This window comes from Mus caroli, chromosome 5 (genome assembly GCF_900094665.2).
Source record: "Mus caroli chromosome 5, CAROLI_EIJ_v1.1, whole genome shotgun sequence".
NCBI classification, from domain to species: domain Eukaryota; kingdom Metazoa; phylum Chordata; class Mammalia; order Rodentia; family Muridae; genus Mus; species Mus caroli.
In genome coordinates, this window is record NC_034574.1 from 33,543,428 (window position 1) to 33,549,969 (window position 6,542).

Sequence of the window (6,542 nt, forward strand, 5' to 3'; positions counted from 1 at the left end):
CCTTCTTTCTTTCCTTCCTTCCTTCCTTCCTTCCTTCCTTCCTTCCTTCCTTCCTTCCTTCCTCTTTCCTTCCATCCTTCTCCTCTCCCTCCTCTTCTTCTTCTTTTTAATATGGAGGGCCTCATAAGTTTGCATACCATGCTCGCACAGAGGCCATGTTAATCTTCTTTGTTTCATTCCAGTTCTGGCCTTTGTGCTCCCAAAGTGAGCTCAGCACACATTCTTGTATCTTTTGTAAGGGGTTGTTACATCTGTTAAATTTTGGAGTGAAACATTTGCTATGCTTATGAGTAAATTTTCCTTTACTTATGAGTAAAAAAGAAATGTATTGCTTTACTTATAAACAGTTGAAGAATTTTCCAGAAACATTGTTATTGGCTTCTAATTTAAGTCCCCCACTAACACCAGAGAAAATAATTTGTGTTTTTTTTTTTTTTAACAGTATGTTTAAGTCTACTGAGATTACTTTAGGTCTCCGATGATCCTTCTTGGTGACTGTCTGGGTGGGCTAGGGCAGTATCTGTATTGTGTATCTCTCATGAACGAGTTGGTAAATGACAGTTAGACCTCACTGGTTGATAGATATGTCACAGTCCCTTTGTGCTTACTCACTTTCACCGTCTCACCCAATGAATCGTCTTGTGTGTTACCACTTCCATTGCTCCTTAGGATTTTGTCTATTTTTTCCTTCCTGTGTTGTCTGTTTTTCATTCTAAATGTCTGCCAATTTAAGCAGCATCCTGGCTCTCCGTGGACTGTCTTGCCTCTCTGGAGACATTCAGTTTAGTTCTCTGTGTCCTCTTCTCCACCATCCTGGGCCACCTCTCTCTTATGCTGTTTTCCTCCTCCTCCTCCTCCTCTTCTTCTTCTTTCTTTCCTTTTTCCTGGTTCATAGTTTTTCTTTCACAGTGGAAGCTCTCTCTCCCTTGTGTGGCCCTTCATATTTAAAGAACAAGGCATCAGAAGATAGACTGAAGAGAGTCTGCATGGCTGGGGTTTCTCTATAGCCCCATGAGAGGGATCTGATTCTGCTACCAGTGACTAGCCCTGTCAGGACTTAGAACAGAATTGTGTTCCTTTGGTTCACAGTTGAAATTCTTTCAGTCTTCCTGAGAGCCCATTGTTTTGTTTTGTTTTGCTTTTGTTTTGTTTTTATAAATTAGGGTTGGGGCCCCAAACATAGGGAGGAGAACTTTTACTAAGCCCCACTGTCCAGCACAGCACTCACCCCACAGTTGCTGCTGAACCTTACAGGCCTAATTTGATGTGTTCCCTGAAGGTGCTTTCTTTCAATGGCCAGCACAGCTAGGCTGGCAGAGTTAACCCCTAACCCTGGTGGAAGAAGTGTTGTTTATAATTGGCTCCTAGAATCGTGTATAAAATCTTTTACCTTTACCCCTTTATCTTTATTTATTGACATTATGTCAAACTTTCCAGTTCTTCCAGACGTTTGTTTTGGAAGTCAGCTTGTGTTTTTCTTGCATCTAGTCCTTCTATATCGGTGGTTCTCAACCTATGCGTCATGACCCCTTTGTGGAGGGGATGTGCTAATGACTCTTTCATGGGGACCACAGTCAGATATCCTGCATATCAGATATCTATATTATAATTCATAACAGTAGAAAAATTATAGTTATGAAGTAGCAATGAAATAATTTTTATGGTTGGGGATCATGACAACATGAGGAACTGTATTAAAGAGTGCAGCATTAGGAAGGCTGAGAACCACGGGGCTAGGCTAACAGTAATGACCCTGTCTGCCCACTTCTGATGGCTCCACACTCAGCAAGGCTGCAGGACCTAAGTTTCAGGCCTGGAGTTTTGTTCTCTGAGTTGTTTATGCCTTTTGTATACACATGTCATGTTGTTTAATTGCCTTTTGGCTTTGCCTGACTCTTGCAAACATTTGCAATTTTGATGTAATGAATCTATCAATCTTTCCCTTTATGATTTATGTTTTCATCCTGTTTAAGAGCACCTTCTCTATCCCAAAGTCATAAAAATTATTAGATGAGAACACAGGACTCAATTCTGACTTTGCTTGCAGCTATTTGATTTATACAGAACATATTTTGTTATGACTTGAAGGAGAGGCATAATTACAGTTTTTTTTTTTCCTTTCTGGTCAGAGAACCAGTTTCCCTAGAACTATTTAATAACTACCTGTTCCTTCCCTGAGAATGCTGCTTCTGATGTCTTCATCTAACCCCCCAACATGTGGTCATTGCTTGACCTGACCCCTGAAGCCTAGATTTTAGGACACAAGGTCACCACGTGGACTAAGTTCTTTCCCAACGCTAGGGGTTCCCTTCAAGTCTCTTCAAATTCAAGCCTGAACATCTCTTCAAAGTTTTCCCTGGCCACACCTCCCAACAAGTCTACTCCTTCCAACCAGTGCAGGGACAGACAAAGAAGGGACTTAGGAATCTATTGTTCTGTCTTGCAGGAATTTGTTAGCTTGCACACTTCTTAAAAGATTGCTTTGTAGACGTGTAGCTGATATGGGAGAGGGGTGCAAACATCACACACTTGATGTGCACATCTGGATATACTTGGAGGCATGAACACATTTCTGAACCCGTGACCGCAATCAAGGTAATGAACAGATCAGTGCCTCCCAAACTCTCCCCTCCCCCCAACCCGGCCCGCCCTCCTTTCGTGGTAAGAGTATTTCACATGAGATCCATTCTTAATCTGATTTTAGATGTGCAATGCATTGCTGTTGACCACAGGTATGATGTTGTAAGGTACATCTCTACGGTTATTCATCTACTATCCTGAGAGTTCTATTTTACATTGATGTGTATACTATCCACCCGTTTCATCCCATGTTGTCGCCTCTAGCCAAGCTTCTTCACTATGGTTGTACAGTGAGGATTCCCTGTGAGGATGTGTGACACATGTTTTTAATCCAGTGGTGAAGGATTAGTCTGATCCTTTAAATCTTGCCTGTTGCAAACAATTCAACAAGCACAGTGGTGCAGACAGTTCTTCAAGGTCCTCCCATCAGTACTTCCGGATAGGCACTTAGGCTTGGCCTGCCGAGTCTACGGGTATGTCTCCTTTTAGTTTTTGAGGAGACTCTAGTGTTGTCTATACTGATTGGAACCTTTGATACGCCTATTAGCAGGCCAAGTTCCCAGCCGACCCCTCCTCTTTGCTTATGCTTGTGCTTTATTTTTTTTTTTTTCCTTTTTTGGCTAGTTGGACAACAATGTGCCTGCCTCTGAGCTGTGAGTCACATGGCCTGTGTCTCTCTCACCTTCATTCCTAGAATCTAGTAAACCACTCTCATGCCAATAACTGCTCTAGAAATATTTCTTAATTTTGCCCTGAGTATGATTCCCAAAGAGCTTGAGAGGCAGTAACTCATGAAACAAAGAAAAATAAACTATGCTTGAAGTCCACCCTTCACAGCTCAGTTGCAGGTAATGTAAGAACATCGAGTTACATATTTGCTTACATTTAAGTTAGCTATCGGTAAACTCCAAATATTCAAAGACAGAAGTGCTTAGCTGGAACACATATTCTGAAGGTGTAAACAATAGATGTATGATCATAACGTGAGTCATAAATAATATAGGCCATCTTTACCAATTGCCTGTGTCCACACACATGGTAATAACTGTATCTGACAACGAGTTAAGCTTGACTTTTTCATCATATTTAGAATGATTAAATTGCTTATAGATATAATGTAGTTTAATCAGTTGCTTTCTTCTTCCCCACCCTTCAAACCTTTCTCTTCTGGAAGAAAAGTCTCCTTTCAACTAAGTTGGTTAAATATTTTCTGGTTTCAGGACTTTTTGAAGTCACATTAAAGGAATCTTAAGAAATATTTAACATTTTCCTCACCTCAAAGATCTCAGTGTTCTATGAACACAGAGCTACAGAAGAGGAAAGGTAAGCAACCTGAATTACCTATTTATTTGGGCACTTACTGCTCTGTGTCTCTCACTCACTCCAATGCTTCCAGCATCTACAGCAGCACCTAGCAACAAGGACACACACAGCATGCAGCAAGGGCTGTGACAGTCCTGCAGGATAAATGGACGAGACACAGATGGATATGCGGACTTGGTATGGATATGTGGTCCAAAGGAAATCTCTGGGATACACAGATGCTGTAATCAGATGAAGCTGAAATGCCACCATCCTGCTTCAGCTAGGCATCAAATGACATTTTAAAAATGGAAAATGAGATAAGGGTTGGGCAGATAAGAACACTCTAGTGTGCAACCCATCACTGATTTTCCATCCAGAGATCCAATAAAACCAGGAAATGGAGAGCAGAAAAGCTGTACTCCCCAGCTCCCACTTTAGCCACAAACACATCGCCATTAAGAGCTAGCCAAAGTGTTAGAAGTATCTATTGTGAGAATAAAATACATTGAGTTTTTCATATGCTATCCTTTAGCTATCTATTGCAAGCAAAATACTCTTATTGTAACAGACACTGAAAACAGCAAACACGGGGGTGTTGACCAGCAACTCGGTGGACAAGTGCCTGGCAAATATTTTCTGTGTCTGCCACAGAACTCAAAGTTCAGATATCCAGTCAATGAGTGCATAGAGAGGCACCAGATCCTGGCCTTTTCTGCTTAGCATGATGCTCTAGTCTATGGGCAAACTCTGGTCTGGATCATATGACAACATGGATAAGACTCCAGAGATGTGGCCTAGGCTTGCATGGCTTCTGCTGTCCCTTTTCCCCTTCTCACGGGTGGTAGCACAAAACATATTCCCATCTCCTCTGCTCATTGCCCCTTCGTCCAGCTTTAGGAGGCACTTTGCTGTCAGCCTCTGTCTATCTGATGCATGGTGTGCCCTTGGTCTTGTAAAGAACACCAAGCAGGTATCTGTGGATAGATGCCAAGAGCCTTTCCCGGAGAGCACCTTGTCTGCCATTTTACAGAAGAGGCAGTGTTGGGATTGCTTGTTCTGTTTTCATTTGATTCTGTCTCTCTTTCTCTGTTTCTCTCTGCCTGTCTCTCTGTCTCTGTCTCTGTCTCTGTCTCTGTCTCTGTCTCTGTCTCTGTCTCTGTCTCTGTCTTTCTGTCTCTCTCTCCCCCTCTTTCATATGGTCTTATATAATCCAGGCTAGCTTTAAACTTGCTATGTAGCCAAGGATGCTTTTGAGAGTCTGACCCTTCTACCGCTACCCCCCCCCACGTGCTAAGATTATAGGTGTGTACCACCACACTCAGTTTTTTACAGGGTAGGGGATATTTATTTATTTATTTATTTAGATACAGGGTTTCTCTGTATAGCCCTGGCTGTCCTGGAACTCACTTTGTAGACCAGGCTGGCCTTGAACTCAGAAATTCACCTGCTTCTGCCTCTTGCCTCCCGAGTGCTTGGATTAAAGGCGTGCACTACCACGCCCAGCAGGGCTGGGGATTTAATCTAGGTGTAGGAATGCATTCTTAGCTACATTTTAGCTACAGCTAATCTTAGTTACCAACTTTGCTACATCTCCTGCCTTCTGTTTGGTTTTATTCCTTCATGAAAACTCAAATTGCATTACTGCTCCATGAATTTTACATGTGGCATTTGGTAATAACTGAAGTCATGGCATAAGGTAATGCTATTTCATTTTGTTGAACTTACTGTAGTATAAGAATTTATGGTGGATAAATAAGTATTTCTAAAGCCTCTCCCCATCTTCATTTTTGCTTCCCTCCCTCCCTCCTTCCCTCCCTCCCTCCCTCTCTCCCTTCCAGAGCTCAATTTAAACATCCCAGAGTGGAGGATATAACTGGGATGATGCAGTGATGTTGAACAGGCAAAATGGGTTACAGTCTGGGCTCGCTTCTCGTCCTAAAAGACATCAGAAACTTGTTTGAGTGTCCACTGCTGCATCTGTGTTAGAATTAGGAGTAAATGCAAATCCTCTTTGCCTGAGAAGAAACAGGATCACCATGTGCTGTGCCGCTGTATGCATCAGCACTGGTTTGAGGACAGCTCTTCTCTTCCCTTGAACAGAAATGCATCATTAAACTCTTAAAAATGTCTTCACTGCTACTCGCAGGAATGCCTGCTTTATGCTTGGGATGAGCCAGGATCCTCTGAGACCCTTGCTATGGATCTGCTGGTTCCACTGATGTCACAGTTCTCAGAGCAGGCCGAATCACGGACCTGTGGCCACTTCACATCATAGTCCACAGATTTCTGCTGTCTGCCTTCAAGCTGGTATTCACAAGGGCTCTTGTTCCTCATGCTGCTCCTCTTCTCTGTATTCACCAACATACAGGACCATCCAAAATTAGCATCCAAGGTCAAGAAGTTATAAAATACAACCTTTGACACCTGATGTCCTGCACAGAGTAACAGTTGGGAGATCTCACACCTTCTGTAAACACTGGAGCAGTCAGATCTTGTCTCATTGCTAATGTATGACAGCCATGTCTGTAGTTTTTCTGTTTAGAAAATGCTCCTTAAACCTAGGTTTAATGCAGGTTACAAATATTTCTTCTATGACTTAAGCTTTCAAGTCATAATTGAGCTTTCAAGTTCCATTACAGAATATTTTTATTTTTTTT

At 42.2% G+C, this 6,542-nt stretch overlaps 1 non-coding gene across 1 annotated transcript; it reads right to left on the minus strand.

Moving 5' to 3' along the window:
- Positions 1–105: 105 nt before the first annotated feature.
- LOC115031156 lies at positions 106–212 on the minus strand. The gene has a single exon (XR_003836779.1). It is a non-coding gene; the product is annotated as a U6 spliceosomal RNA (small nuclear RNA).
- Between the last annotated feature and the right edge of the window lie 6,330 nt (positions 213–6,542).